The sequence below is a fragment of the Lissotriton vulgaris genome, chromosome 6, assembly GCF_964263255.1.
Source record: "Lissotriton vulgaris chromosome 6, aLisVul1.2, whole genome shotgun sequence".
In the NCBI taxonomy this organism is placed as follows: domain Eukaryota; kingdom Metazoa; phylum Chordata; class Amphibia; order Caudata; family Salamandridae; genus Lissotriton; species Lissotriton vulgaris.
In genome coordinates this window covers 1303628013-1303641291 of record NC_141694.1, presented here as the reverse complement: position 1 = coordinate 1303641291, position 13279 = coordinate 1303628013, and the positions used below count along the sequence as shown (strand labels likewise).

The window sequence follows — 13279 nt, the reverse complement described above, 5'->3', positions numbered from 1 at the left end:
TATTGTCTGATTCGGGGTAAAACAACTCCTGGTTTGAGTGTAACACGGTATGGTGTGATGTGCATGCAACCTACATCGGTTGGGCCTTGTGCCCATAGGTGTTTCGGTACATTTTTCAATCTGACATCAAACTCTCGTAATACATAGTGACCCTTAAAGTCACGTAGAAAGAGTCTAACTCCCTCCGGAGAACAACATATCACTGCTCCTAGAGCCTTCAATGTCTTGATACCTAACAAGTTTTCTGGACATGATTTCGTGAGTAACAAGTCTGTAACGCGTGATAATGAACCTACTGCTAGGGGGACTGGTTTCGATACTTCATTTACAATAGGCTGTCCTGAAAAACCAAGGGAAACATTCTGTGAGCCTGAGAGGGGTGCCCCTGGGACTTCATCATGGCTGATTGTTGTGCGGCTTGCCCCTGTGTCAATTAAAAACTTTCTGTCTTTTCCCAATACTTGACTGTGTACATAAGGACCCTCTTGATCTACAGGAATCTCAATAAGAGGCAAGCCAACCTCCCTCTCTAGGCTGTTTCATGTGTATCGCTGATAATCGGGGTAATCAGATTGGGCATACTGGCTGGTACATCTGCTGTGAAACTTGCTGCGTTGCGGCAATGGGCTGTGGCTGTGGCTGTGATACCGCTGCGGTCTGTACTGTATGTGGTGGAGCATGCATAGGCTGTATATTCTGTGAAGTCTGTTGCTGGACCTGGTCTTGTCTAGGCTGACGCGGTCTTTCTTTAGTTTTACCTGTTGATATATTGTGTTTCAGGACTGGACATTCATGTACGTAGTGACCTGGCTGTTTGCAATAGTTGCATGTCCCTTTAACGGGAGCTGCTGAATTACCTGTCTGGGTCGCACCCTTTCTCTGACCGTCGGCTGGAACCGACTGGGCCACTAACATTTTCATTTTCGTGTCTTTCATACGTCTCTGTTCGTGATCCTGTTCTTCTCTAATTCTGTTCTGGTGATATTGTAACATTTGTAACATCTGGGATGGCGTATTTGCTTGCCATGTACTTTCAACTTTATATACCCGGTTCTTAACTTGTGTCAGGGAATTCTCGACTAATTTTGTTACAAAAGGATGTGGGTATGACTCGCTACCTGGTTTCAGGCCACTATTAATAATGAAACATTTCTCGAATCTTGAATAGAAGTCACTAGTATCTTCATCGTGTTTCTGTTTACAGGCTGAGATTGCGTCCCAGTCTTCCTTTTTAGTTGTCAATAATCTTGGCAAAACCTGTACTATTAAACCTGGTAATGCTTTAGCTTTGTCCCCAAGGCCTAGCCCTGGAGTACGAGCTTTTTCCTCGTCTTCTATTTCAGTCCAAATAATCTTTTTATCTCCCACCTCCCATTCTTTTTCCTTGAGTTTCTCGTAAATGCCGGTGGGCAGCAGTACTTTTAACAATTTCATAATATCCGTATACGTGTAATCTCCCATGAGTAACATGTCCTTAAGTTCTCGGTGGAAACATGCAGGGTCTTTATCATAACAGGGTACTAGTTTCTTCATTTCTAACAATTCCAACTTTGTTAAAGGTGTGTACACAAACACACGTTACAAGGCATTATCGGCATTCATAACTGGGTGTACTTCTCGTAAAGGATTCTGCCTGTCAAAATGAAACATTTTTCTTTCTGGGGCGGAGCTGAAACATATTGTGGGCCTAAGAAAGCGTTATATCTGCGCCGTTGTTCTAGAATTATTTGGATTAACTTGGTACTTAGGCCTCTCCATCTATTCATAAGTAGTGCTTCTAATGTATCAGGTAAGGGACCTGGATCAGAATGTTGTTGTCTGTATAACGTGATGAGATGCTGAATCATGTACACACCAGCTAATTTCTGCTCGTCTGGGGAAAGGTTCAGAAATGTCTGTGCTACTGTATCATCATTGTATGTGCTAGTATTGTCAGCCCATAGTACTGCTGACCGGGCTAGTTCTTGTTCATCCATAGAATTGAGTACATGGTACCCCATTCGTTCTTGAAGAATTTTATCGGTACCTTGAAACAGATATTCAGGAGAACTCGGTTTTGATATGCCAGAGAGAAAAACTCTCTTGCTTTCTGGGCGAATGCCTTTCTTAAGGTAATTTCCCTTACCCACATACGCTATCATTTCTTTAACCGTGTCAGGTTCTTCAGGTCCGTCCTCCTCGGAGGAGTCATTCCTGCCGCTTTCTTTTTCTTTTTCTTGTTCTTTTTCGTGTATTTCTATTACTGCTTTTCTGATTTTCTTGTACATACTTGCTATACAATTCAGTTTATCATGGTTTCCTTCGGCTATATTTTGACCCCACCTGTTTAGTGCTTCCATCTCTTCCTTGTCTACTCCAGGCCTGTCTCGTTCTCTTATTAAGCAATTTATGAAGAAACATAATATACAACCTTGAGTGTCAACTTTCTGGTGAGCCAGGGCCTCTTTAATACTTTCAGGATTTTCCCCAGTCTGGATAAAATGATATATTCTATCTAGGTGTTCAGTCATTCCTGGAAATAACACTAGGTAATCTGCAACTTTTCGTAAGCGTAGTGATGCTAACAACATTCTATCGTCTTTACCGGGTACTGGATCATATCTGCAAATTGGAAGGGGCTCTTTAAGCATGTCGAAACGTGGTGTTTGGGGTGTACGTTGCTTCATTATGTCCCTAAGGTTCAATCTGTGTGTTGATGGCGGAGTCTGGAAACCTCCTGTCGCACCTCCTGTGGCGGAGGCTTGAGCATTGTGTGTCTGTGGAGTCGGTATCTGTACCTGAACTTGTCTCTTACTAGGATCAGGCGCAAACGGATTTAGTATATTAATCTTAGATGTGGGAAGTGGTGGAGGTGGAGGAGCAGGTGGAGCAGGCTGTAGAACGGATGAACTTTGTTGCGGTAATGGCTGGACATTGTCTTGGAGCGGGTTGCCACCTCCGTCACCGTCAGTAGGCGGTACGTGGGCACGTGGATTGGTGTAAGCGGGAGCTACATCGTCTAGATAGGAAGCAAGGAATATGTCTTTGGTGGTCCTGTGACTTACTTTAGTTGGAACCAATGGTGGCGGCAGATCTTTCGGTATTTCTGAAGTGGCTTTAGGCAAACCCTCGGCCACAAAGTACATGCCATTTGCAAGAGTGTTTTGCATGCGGTCTACTTGTTTTGCTTTTACTCGGATCCCTTCATTAACTAATTCGTTTTCTCGGACTTCATCCGACTCTTCTCTATGTTTATCTTCTTTTCGGAGTGCTTTTTCGGCACGTTTATGTGATTCTTTACGCCACAATTCTATGGCATCTTTCTGGGATTGTCTGGCTTTCTTTTTCCATAGCGCTTCTTCTACTCTCATGATGCACTCGGCATCCCATGTTCCTGTAACGGGCCACCTGTGTCTCTCCTCTAGGTGCTTGGTATAATCGGCCCATAAATCTAGGTACAGTATGGCATCTAAGCCATGCTTATGGTACATAAAATTTCCAGGAGTGTCCCTAGGGGGGACAGGAATTTCTTCCTCTAGTATCCCTTTCCTAGTTCCTATCTGTCTTAATTTATTGAAAAACGGCATCTTGTTACTTAGTACTCGATACTCGATACTTGTTACTTACTCTGAACACAGCTAGTTACACAAGAACACAGTAATGTACATCAAACAATCACTCATACCACGACATTGATCACATGAAAACATTTTGAACACATAAGACTACCCTTGATACTAGATGTACTGCTAAACAGCACAGATACACTGTCGAGAACAGTGCAAGAACTTGAATGCCTGATGTACTGCTAAACAGTACAGATACACTGTCTAAAACAGTGCAGACCGTGTTTGTGTACCCAAACCCGTCTTTACCGGACACATAATAATGCACCCGTCTAGATGCGTCCCCAGCAATGGTACTCACCGGGAAGCACGGAACAGAAGGCCTCGGAAAACTCGACTGGACTGGACCGGACTGGACTCGACTCGACTCGATACGTGAATACTTCGGAACTGGTGGGCCTCTTGACACCTCGGACCTTGCTTCTTTCGGCTAGGCTCTGGTCGGGATCCTCCGCACTCCTCACCGCCTCGTCTGGGTGCTGATCGCAGTCTCCGTCACCTCCGTAGGCCTGAGGGAGATACAGGAAATCCTGCGGGTACGCGTAATTGTCCGTCTTGACTTATGGCAGGGGGCAAAGGTTGCAACGCACCAACCGGCGCGTGGGGTGGGAGAGGGGTCCCTATTCGGGCGCCAAAATAATGTGGTAAATATTTAATTACCGTCCTAATTTCTATGCAGGTAAGTACTAAAAATACAATAACTCAATCGGAAAGAAAGACGCAGAGTCCGTGGTGTTAGAGTTCTTAGGGGTTTTATTCCTTAAAAAGGAATGGTTCTTGAACCGGATATCGGGTTCCTGACACCACTGGGGTTCAGGAAGGGATAGAGCAATGCTTTATTGACAATACATAACTTTTATACTCAAATCATATAATGGAAACCAATACAGTAGGCGTAACAGCTGAGAGAAACAAGATAAGAGCACACACGTGTTAGCAATACGTAATCAGAAGGCGTGAACTAGGCGTGAACACAGAGGTGTGTGCTAGAAACGTCACATGAAAGTGTCACAAGTGGGAGGGTACATAGCAGAATCTTGCAATGTCAGCAGAAATCTGAGATCTGGATGCGCGCGCAGCTGCATGACGTGTGATTGACGTGAAGCTGGAGGGTGCAGGGGACTTGACATTTACACTAGAGGAAAGAGACAGAAGTCTGGCATGTCAGATCAACTCGTTCCTATATCATATCTGATATCTGATGTTTGGGAACCATATTATCTAGAGGGAAAGGTCTCTTGGGCAGAGGCTATTCTATACTGACTGTGAGTGCGTGTATAAGCGTCTACGTGTCTGCATGAGATGCGAGGGGGCATGGGCCTACCATGGTAACAGGAGCTATGAATTACTTGCACGGAGACAGTGAGGCCGGGCCCTTTGCTCTGCAGCTGGAAGGATGTTTACTTGAACTAGTAGACAGGAATGTATTTTTGAGGAGCGGAGCAGATAATTCGAAGGTTGAATACAGTCTTGGCAGGCAACAGGCTGAGCTAAGCGCCGTTAGCCGCGCAGGGAGTAAGGCAGAGGTCACGGGTACAGAGGCAGGCCCAGGCTGAGGCATTCAGAGTCAGAAGGCAGGAAAAGGCTCAATGGCAGAATTCAGGGCCTACTTCGCCAGAGCTGAAAAACGTGTAAAGTACACCACATAAAGACGTTGGCAAGGCATACTTAGGAACGGAATATTCAACCCGTTCAGGGTGGATCTGAAAGAGGACATGTTAACGTTGGACGCAAATGTAGGTGCGTCTTCATAGCTGGCACAGGAGGGAAGTTACATGCACTTTAAGCTCGTACATGGAGACGGTGGGGTACACGTTAGGGAACATTTCTTGACCATAAAATTTATATTTCCTCATATGGTATGTAACTTTATTAGTTATTTGTAGTCCCTCTGTTTCTAAGCAAAACTAGATTGGGTAATGATCGCTTAGGGCGGCATCGAGTGTCTCCCATGATGCAACCAGTGATCCGTATCTAGATGATAGGAGAGTAAAGTCAATTGTAGAGTTAGTCCCTCTGCCGTTAAAGGTCGGTTTAAACCGCTCCTCAGGTGAACAACTTTCATTAACGAAACGCAAATCGAATTCATATATCAATGCATTGAGCAAGTCCCCTAATTTAGAGTGGACAAAATGAGTCAGTGGATCCTCCCTTTTCCCCATCAAGGGGCATATGCCTGTGGCGTGGGAAATGCAGAGAGAACATTTAAAATCTCCCACCCATAGGATTGGCAAATCCCCGTCCCTTGAGTTTTCTAACTCCCTCAATAGATTTCTTAGGCTTTTTACAGTTTCCTCCCACTTAGAGGGGTGAGCATTAATATAAAAATTTACAATGGCCATACTACTCAGGCCTGGCCAGCTAAAACAGTCATAAATCAATAAATAAATAGGTTTACCACAGTCTCAAACACTGATGTGTTAGTCCAAAGAGCCCTTGGCCCGCGCACGTCCTGCGCCGCGGGAGTCCTGTCGGTGTTTTAAGCGCCAGCCGGCACTAGGATGATGCGCGGCTCCTGCTGCGAGAGCTATGCCCCCTGGGAAAGGTAGTTTTCAGTGGCAGTCAGCTGTGGCAGGTTACTCGAGGTAAGAGAAGCCGTGAATGCAACGTGACCAGGGCAGCAGCAAATGACCTGTGATAGGGCGTCCCCTTGTAGTTAAATTCCTATAATCGATACTGAAACTTAGCTAGTCTGGGTGTGGCCCTGGCTCTAACTTTTATGGTGAATAAATCAATTAGGCATTGGAGATATTTACGGAGAAGAAAATAAATCCTGCCACACATAAGTGTGAAAGTACTGTGTTCCCCACCACAACACCAATGCCTCCTTCTCAATAGTAGAGTAGGTGTGTTCTGCCCCCTGAAGCACTCGTGATGCAACCACCAAAACCTTGTCTCTACAAAAATACCTTCTTTACATCGGAGCAGCATCTGAACCGAAATTGCTGGAATCAGTCGCAATAACACACATCCTTAATCTCAAAGAGTTTCAAAGATTGGTCTGACACAATGTCCTTACGTATCCCTTCAAAAGCACTTTGACCATCCACTCTCAGTTCATAAAATGTGCTTTTTTGAGAACATTTCTCAAAGGACTGATTTTATCCATAAAATGGGGAACAAATTTGGAGTAAAACTCAACCAACCGCAAGAATGACTTTCACTGATCTTTGTTGGCAGGAGAAGGAGCCTTCTTGATGGTTCTCAAAAAATCATTTTGTGACTAACCCCATTTTTAGGTCAAGCATAATAGTGCTTGCTCTGTTACTTAGCAACCTTTTGTGGATGGTTTGTGTAGTAAAAATTCCACCCACTGGTTGCCCTTTCTTTTAATTTGTGTTTAACACTGTCCTTCGAAAATTCTTGCTTGCTACTGGGCAAATGCTTCTCTTTCCCTCCTTTCTGTTTCCAATTTGAAGCTACAGAGCACTGTGGCCAACTACTGTCTCCCTACACTATCACTGTTTGACTATTTCTCTGAGGACTACTTTTTTTGTTGGGTCAAGTTACTATCTGGGCAATGTGCAGCACACTTCGCTCTTTCATTTTCGAAATAGGGGCAAGCGTTATGGTTTTTGAAGAGCCTATGCTATTCACAAGCGCTACTGATCACACTGCACTTTTTAAAACACTTATTTTTCTGCCTGTGTTGCCGATCTTGCTAGTCTTCGGATTAACTGGTCATCTGGCAAATGATCCAGATATCTGAGCGCACACAGAAAAGGATTTACGGATGGCAGTAAGGGCTGCAGGAAACCACAAACTTCGGAGATGTCAGGCTGTAAGGGAGGGTTCCCACTTCATGCGGTGCAACACAGAACATTTGCCATGTTTTAAGCATGGCCACAGGACCTATGGGTGAAGTTTACGTAGTCTGTTTACTATGTTAAGGGCCAGTGGCGGTTCTCTTATGGGGGCGTTTGGGCGCGCCCCCCCCCCTGCTTTCTCGCCGTGCGAGAAGGCAGAACAATGGTAGTTATCATATTATATAACTACCATTGTTTTTGCCTTCTCCCACGGTGAGAAAGCAGACCTTCCTGGTTTAGAGTTTCTCGAGGGCAGGGGGTAGTGGCTTGGGGGAGTGGCTTGCCCATTGTTGTTAATACTGACTGTTTGGGCAGCCTGAGGACGCCCAAACAGACAGTATTACCAACAGTGGGAAAGCCACTCCCCCAAGCCACTCCCCCCTGCCCTCGAGTAACTCTCCCTGTTCTCTTTGTATGCTGCAGCAGCAGCATACAGAGAGAAATGACGTAGGTGGGGGCAGCCGGCCACACCAATCAAGAACGCGGCAGTGGAGAGGGAGGCTGCCTGCTGCGCCGCCTTCCTGATGACGTGCTGGTGCTGCCTGCAGGACTTGAAAGCGAGGAAGGAGGGAATCCGGATGAAGTCTCTGGAGTCTGCTGGACGCCTGGACGGTAAGTTAAGTTTAAGTTAACTAACTTATTTATATCACGCTGTGTTTTTGTGTTCCTAATACCTTTTGTACTGGCTGGCAAACGGGCATTTATTATTTTCCTTCTTGCTGATTTATAGCAGCCCTGACAGAAAGCACTGATAAAGCAACATAACGCACGCTGTGCTGGGCAACGCCACTGAAAGGCGATAGCTGTTGGCTCTGCTTCTGTGAAATCAAACATCAGATGTCTTTGTAAATTGTACAGCATATCCTGAACTTGTGTATTTTATGGTGCACTCATTTGTGATAATGAAGATCAGTGGGGCTTGGTAATAAAATATTTGCCGCCTAGCATCACACAGTTTGGTCAAGTGGAGAAGGCGGGCGGCTCGGCTGTTTCTGGTTTATCAAATTTAGTCACTGTTGAGAAAGTGCCAAAAGCCTAATTTGAATTTTGACGCAACCAAGTTTCATTTTTGTTTCGACATGAGTAGCTCATCAAGTCCTAAATTTTCTTGTGTGCTTCAGTGGTTGAAGTCTGTTGAGGTGGGTGAGCCTGAACATTCACAGGGGAAGCCGAAACCATCGGCTAGCTTTAGGTGGAAGAACCTGAACACGAGCCGAAACCCCATTTAGCATATAAATTGTGCAAGAGACGTAATGTATGACAATGAGATAAACATTAGTGTGTTTAACATGTGCTTAGCTGTGCAGCATGATATTTAGTAGAAAGATAACTGCCAATGCCAGCTACCAAGGTTCAGGTTGCAGGTGGAGGTTTATGGCGGCGCACAGTTAACAGCTATAAAGTTGGTGCTGAAGGCAGTAAGAGTTTCTCACTGTGTCTGTCAGTGGGACATAAAATCTTGCAAACCACGTGCACATCTAGTCCTTAACTTCTCTACTGAGTTATAGCTGCCTATCTGGCATAGGATCCTACCATAACATGGATCAAAGACATTGCCTTTGGCAAAACCAATAGTTCTCGCAGTTGGTGAGATCTATTGGCTATGCCTCCTAACAGACCTGCCCCTTAGGTGCTACTGCTAATGTGTGGCTTGACACGGACTTTGTTTATAACCACATAATACCATAAAATTCAACAGCACTCCACATAACTAAATTGCACTACATAACTATCCACAACACAAAATACAATTCCAGAAAATAAGACTCCATCACACACAATCCCACCACTCCACATAATTCCATTACACTCAATACCATCACACCTTATGTGATGTCATGGGCGCTAACTTAAACAAATGTGAGGCCTATTGCATTTTCAATCCTTGTTGAAAATATGATGTCCCAAGTAATTCACTTGAGATTGCTCAAATTTACACTTATCACATCACACTGTTAGACCCCCGTCATGCAAAATCTGCAGAACCTTGTTTAATCTTGCATAGTGTACTTCCAGCTACTTTCCAAGCACAAGTATGTGATCCTGGAAATACCGGATCCCAACACAGTTTTTAAACATTTCTTTCATGGGCCTTTGGTACATTGACGGAGCAGATGCCCAACCAAATGGAATGGGCTTGAAGTGAAAAACCCCTTAGGGATTCACAACAGAGGTTAGGTTAGGTGTCTAGATTTTTCCCACACCATTACCCTGTGATAATTCCGACATCGCCATTGTGATGAAACCTGAAGCACCTGCAAGAGTACTCACTATCTTGTGTGTGTTTGGGAGGGTTATTTATTAATGCTAATGTTCTGATTAAAGTCAAATACATCCACATAAAAACACAGATCATTTTTGCTCTTGTATTCTAGAACAACAAGAGAAAGCCCTACAGTGCCTTCTATAGTTTACATTACATCTAATTCACTAAGTTTATCCAATTCTCTGCACAAACCATCTCCCATGGACAATGGTATTCTATGCATTGTATGTGCAAGGAGTGTGGTTCCTGTTTTCAAAATGATTTTGTGCTGTAATCCGTTTATTTTTCCTATCTGTTCAGCGAAAACTGCCTGAAATGTGTCCACCCATTGATTTCTGGTAGTCACACTCATACAGGCCAATTTGGATCACCTGGCTGGATCCCACCAGCCAACCTACAAGTTCGCAAGGCACTGGTCAGATTTGTCCTTTTCAGGGTATTTCAGAATAGCCATAATCCATATGTTGTTGCATCAAGAGTGCAATTCAAGATCATTGTTTTTGGTTTTTATTATGGTGGTTACTTTCACTATGCGCAGCATGCTGTCAGCGGATTTGATTGTATCATCTTCAAGTGTCAGAAATCAGCATTGGGCCTGTTCCAGTGAATTGTCATGTTTCTTGAGTAATAATACATCCAATATAGATAATCTGACAATGATTCTGTTGTAACATCAATAGCTTTCAGGCTATTTTTCATATCCCGTATGGGTGAATTCATATCAAAGTTCATAGCTGCAGTCTCAGATATCTGATGAGGCGACTCAGTTTATTCTGTAGACTCACTGGTCGGTCTGGTGTTTGTTCTTTGAATAAATGCAAGTTTGCCTTGCTTGTTTCCCCATTATGATGCAACACAGGAGAGCCTCTTTCATGAGCAAAGTTAGACTGAAAACCAGTTAAAAGAAGCTGCCTGAATGCAATGCCAATATGAACAAGGAACTATGGGATGTCCTGAGGTACACTAGGTTTGTTCAAATCTCTTTTAGGTAGAGTACCAAAGTGAATCACATTTCAGCTCCCACGACCCTGGAAAAAATGTACAGTGCAGATTAATCATGTATGTCTGCTTTTATTGTGCCTAAGTGTGTCTCCAATCACCTTTCGGTACAGTCAAGACCCAAATGCCTTGCCATGCATTCCAGGAAATTGCAGCCCATATAGAATGATGAAACTCCAAATCACGAGTAGCAACCCAAACATGGGGTGTGTCTGCTATCCACAGTAGGGGAACAGCACCTTCAATGAGAACGTTCTAATCAGAGAGAACGAGTCCCACCAGGCGAAGCCTCATTGCAATGCCTACTTCCCGCTTGGAGTGGGAGTGCCTGGGGGAGAACTCAAGATGGAGCAAGGGGCACAAAGGGAATTCCAGACCTTAGTACTCCGAGCAACAATCAGGTTGTTGCTCGGATCTTGATAAGTTCAGTCCTCATCTGAAAGGACTGCATGAAGTTAGAGGCTCAGTAGTCCTCCTATCTCTGTAAACAGCACCATCATCCCCAAGCTCCGCTCTACTGTGGCCAAGGGTTCTGCTGCGCAGACTACACCTCACATTAACATATCTCCACTTCCGCAAGCAACCCGACACATGCACAAGATGCCTGCCAGCTGCGAGGCTCTGAATATGGCCAGAGGGTAAGGCAGCAGAAAAACTTGTCAGATGTGGCAGGATGGGAATGAATTGCTAGCAGAGATGGGAGAACTCTGCTTTCAGAGAGTCATTTTGGTCGGCAACTAGCCATGCTTCTGCATAATTAACCTTAGTTGCTTAGCTACACTGATGTACTGTATCTTTACAAATATTTTAAGGAATTTCATGGAAAAACCTTAACTTAAGGGCTTTAAGGTTTACATTGAGAATAAGACTGTCAAATGTTTTAAAATACAACAGGTAAAGTAGATATGACAATTTCTCTCTCCCGCCACTGTACCAGCTCATTTTGGCCATGTGATGGGTGTAACAAAATATTATGCCTAAAATTTAACAGGTAGAAAGCCAGAATGGAAATACTTTCCTGAATGTGGCAGTGGGTGAGAGAGAAAGAGTAAACCAGCATCCCATGTTGGTACATTCTTTTTCTAAGTATCAAACGTGAGAGTCTCGGTTTTGTATCCTGGAGGTTGTGGTGTTGCTTGAGCACAGTTTATTATTATTTTCAATTGTCAGTCACTAAATGCACATTGTATCTATCCCAGAACAAACCAAAAATAAGTGCATTTCATGATCCCTAGTCGCCCTGTTCATATTTTCCTTCCTCAGAAAAATCTTTAACTCAAAATTGTCCAGAGGGTTTAGTTTTACCAGTATTGTATATGTGACTATCTCGGAAGACAATACAAAAGCTTTAGAATCACAGCCAAGGTAATAATATGCATAGGTATTATAAACTTTGTTTGATTTTTTCTTTTTCTCAGTAGTAAACATTCCTTTCAGAAACCCGGTGCCCTTTAAGTTTAAGGCCTAATACACTTCAAAGGGTGCTGACTGAACAGATAAAACTGATGTTGCAAAGTATGCATCTTTGTTCAGTCTAATAATTTTGCCTATTGTTCTTAAATATACTATATAAAAGGAAGAAGAAGAAACATGAGTCTAAACAATCAGTGTAATGGTGCAACTTGATAGGAGCTGCGAAATCTAAAAATGAGCAAAGTGGACAGCTCTTAATCCAGTCAAGGATTTTATTAAAAAGAGAAAATATAGCTACCTAAGAAAATATAGCTACCTAAGAAGAAGCGTAGACCCACTTTTTGCTGAAGGCCGTGTGTGTTGAAATCAGGAAGATCTATCAAATACCCTCAATGCCAGGGGGATGTGTCTCATGATTGATGGGGATAAGGTATATGTAAGGTTTTATGAATCATGGAAGCTTTTTACCTGGAGGCCACAGTTGAGGAATCATGGCGATTTAACAAGATTCACTACATTTGAATACAAGTGTTGAGTGCTTGGTACCCAAACCTATTTCCTACTTACCTCAGTGACACGTGCCATCCATCTCCTGTAAGTGAATCATGAGCTTGCCAATAGTTGACTTTTATAGCCCTCTAAACCTTTTGTTGATGTATTTTCAATGTCAAACAATTCTGCCCAATCCACTCTCTACAGTAGGTTGTGTGGCTAATCAACTCCTGAGGCTATAGACTAGAGTTCTGTTCTATTTTAGATATATTTTCATGTCTTTTGTTCGGTACGAATGGCCTGATTGCCTGGTCACACTTGAGAAGTTTCTCAGAAGAAACTTTCATTCCATGCAATCAACTACCCAGTTTGGTTTCAACAATTTTAGATACAGCTGTGCGCTTTTAAAAAATTGACACCTTGGGTGCTAGGGGGTTTTCCCCTCCGGTGCTGATCCATCATGGATCCCATTGTTCATGACAAGGTCAACTCGTCAAACGCACAGCGCAGGTAAAGCCCATGACGAGTTGACCTTGTCATGAGCATGGAAGGGGTTAAGACAGCAATTAGGTGTATGGGCCTAGACTTGCTTGGGAAATTCATGAACTAAGAAACAGAAAGTGACAAGACTGAAATGGAAAATAAATACTATCAAAACCCCAACAATTAATTTCTCTAGGAACCTGAAAAATAAGTCT

The 13279-nt window shown here is 43.6% G+C and overlaps 1 protein-coding gene across 1 annotated transcript in view; it reads right to left on the bottom strand.

The window, feature by feature from the left end:
* The window catches only part of SLC18B1 (solute carrier family 18 member B1), a 569858-nt gene that overhangs the window by 154798 nt on the left and 401781 nt on the right, over positions 1-13279 (bottom strand). The window lies entirely within an intron of this gene.